This window comes from Phoenix dactylifera, chromosome 11 (assembly GCF_009389715.1).
Source record: "Phoenix dactylifera cultivar Barhee BC4 chromosome 11, palm_55x_up_171113_PBpolish2nd_filt_p, whole genome shotgun sequence".
Lineage (NCBI taxonomy): Eukaryota > Viridiplantae > Streptophyta > Magnoliopsida > Arecales > Arecaceae > Phoenix > Phoenix dactylifera.
The window spans coordinates 15537398-15539736 of NC_052402.1; positions in this window are offsets into that span (position 1 = coordinate 15537398).

A 2339-nucleotide genomic window follows, 5' to 3' on the forward strand; every position below is an offset into this window, starting at 1 on the left:
ATTCTCGAGCTTAACCCGTGTACCATGGAAACGGACTGTAGGTCATGTTTTCTTAGCCATACCTTAGGACAAAAAAGGAAAGAAAGAAAACGTCAGCATTTGTTAGTTCGGGAACCGGGGTCTCGACACCTTGTATCTAGCTTGCTGTTCGTCTTCTGCTCCCGAGCAAATGTTTTCAGCTTTATTATTATTATTATTTTATTTATTTTATTTATTTATTTTTATGCAACAGTGGCTTAAACTTTACGAGTGTGAATGAGGCCAACAAAATTCGAAAGCAATAAAGTAGATAAAGAATTCGGCACTATGTTACGCTCTTTCCAAACAAAACCTTCAGAATGGTGAGCTGCATAGGAAGCAATTCAAATAGCTGCATAGTTTGTTTTTCTGTAAATGTGTGTGGTCTGATGGGCACAACACTTTTGCAGTAGTCCGCGAATGCCAAGTAATAGCGGTCTGTCTGTCTGCACGCCTCCGGCTCTTGATCCAGTCAAGTGGTAGCAGGGGGTCAGCGGATCTTTAATTCTTCGGTGATGCATGCTGAGCTCAGAACTGCATGGAAGGGTATCTTTTATGTCCGTCGGATACTATATGCCGATCGGATTATCCTTAAGGATGACTCGGCTACAGTGGATGTTTTCTGCCCCTTTACTATTGAACGTTTTCTCCACTATTTCTTAGTTGATTTTGGGTCGACGCTTTTAGTTGGTCCTCCTATTGGTTCTGTTTGGTACCGTGGAAAATTTACTCCGAGGAGCCCGGTGTTTTCATGCTGGATCACTTTGAGGCTGTATTTGTGAGGCAACTGAGGCACGTCCAAGGAGTCAAATAACCTCAATGATGGCAAACGTTGGAGGAGTTGGGTCTTGTCAACGCATCCATTCTTCCCCCGGCAGAGTTCTTTCGCGCGGGGTGGTTCTATATACACCCCCCCTATTGCTCAGGACACCCCCCAAAAATTAAAAAAAAATTAAATACTCTCTACACCCCCCCATTTGCTAAGGACCCCCCTAAAAAATTGAAAATTCCTAAATTACCCCCCACCCTCCCCACCCCCTCACCTAAATTGCTCTCTACACCCCCCAAACCCCCCCCCACCCCGCTCTTCCCCTCCAAAACACCTCGCCAACGCCCAAAACCCCCCCGTTCCCCCTTCTCCCTCTCGTCGCCGGCATTCTCCCGATCTCCGACCACCTCGCCGGCTTCTCCCGGAACCACCTCGCCGGCTTCTCCCGAAATTTTTTTTTTCACGGTTCGTGCTCCGTTGGGCACTGGATCGCCGAACAAAAGGCTTCTGTTCGGCTGAACAGTGCCGGACAGAAGCCTTCTGTTCGGCACTGTGCAGCCGAACAGATCTGTTCGGTTGAGGGTTGCCGAACAGAAGGCTTCTGTTCGGCACTGTTCAGCCGAACAGAAGCCTTTTGTTCGGCGATCCAGTGCCGAACGGAGCACGAACCGTGAAAAAAAAAAAATTTCGAAACAAGGTGGAACACGTACCTTTGCGGCCGATTCTTCGTCCCAAATCACTAGTTGCTTGTCCATGCTTCGAATGGGGCTTAAATCTCCTTCAAAGATCGCCTAAACGATGTAAATGGATCGAGGGGTTTAAGGGGGGTTTGAGGGGTGTTTTTTTTTTCTTTTCAAAACGAAACGGAGGAGGAGGAAGGGGGGTGTATGAGAAAATTTCAAGGGCAATATGGTAATTACACTAAAGGTTAGTTTGGGTATTTTTTTTTTGGTTTTTGGGGGGTGTCCTTAGCAATAGGGGGGGTGTATATAGAACCACCCTTTCGCGCGTCTAGTTGATTGAAGGTAGAATGGCAGATTTGGTGTTAACTTGTTTTATATTTATTTTCATCACTTTGTTTCAAAACAGTTAATACAATCCAAATCAGGAGTATGATTTGTCGTGTCCTAAATTTAGAGCATGACATGATCATACTACCCCAAAATACAACTCATAATAAGACGAAACCAACATTGCATATAAATTTCTTATTAATATAATTATTTCTTATGTTCTCTGGCATTTATTGCATGACGTCTTTATCAACCTTTCTTCTAATGAGACAATAAAAAAAAAGTGCTTTGAGGACTTAAAACTTGTGATTGTATTTTATAGATATGCGTAGTTGTGAGTGGATTTGTGTTATATCTATATTCAGCAGAGTTGTATCGCCTCAAGGTGCTGCACATAGATAGAAATACTGCGATTGATTTATTTCGATGCGCTTCCGCTGATCATCAGGGGCCGCCCTTTAAAAGGCCATCGATTAATCGAGCATTAGTGGGATGGGCTCAGGAAGAGAAAGCCCATATCAAGACTAGCCCAACGCAAG